Raw genomic sequence first — 328 nt, 5'->3', positions numbered from 1 at the left:
GAAAGAGTGTGTATATGTCTCTTGTCTCTTGAAAGAACATGTGCTTATACAAGTGTAAGTATTTATATGTACGTGTGTACATGTGTGTCACACGTGCCTGTGGACGTATGTGAGTATGTAAGCAAACGTGCTTGCATATGCGACTGAGCGAAGAGTGAATTTTTAACTCACAGGAAGAAGCGCTGGCAGGGAGTCGGGCCATTGTGCCGTCACAAACCGTACCTGAAAAGAGATAAGACATAGGTCAACATCACAATATACGTTTATATTCATGTGTCGCATTTCATCATTGTATAATGAGAGCAATATATAAATTAATGCATACAAT

At 39.3% G+C, this 328-nt stretch overlaps 1 protein-coding gene across 25 annotated transcripts in view; it reads right to left on the bottom strand.

The window, feature by feature from the left end:
- Nucleotides 1-227, bottom strand: part of LOC119582032 (eukaryotic translation initiation factor 4 gamma 1-like) — a gene marked incomplete at its 3' end in the record, with an annotated part of 189642 nt that extends 189415 nt beyond the window's left edge. For all 25 annotated transcript variants that reach the window (XM_037930243.1, XM_037930242.1, XM_037930257.1 and 22 more), the window contains 1 exon segment: nt 172-227.
- Nucleotides 228-328: the final 101 nt, after the last annotated feature.

The sequence above is a fragment of the Penaeus monodon genome, chromosome 15 (assembly GCF_015228065.2).
Source record: "Penaeus monodon isolate SGIC_2016 chromosome 15, NSTDA_Pmon_1, whole genome shotgun sequence".
Lineage (NCBI taxonomy): Eukaryota > Metazoa > Arthropoda > Malacostraca > Decapoda > Penaeidae > Penaeus > Penaeus monodon.
Note: the sequence above shows the minus strand (reverse complement) of the source record. Positions and strands in the feature narration are given on the sequence as shown.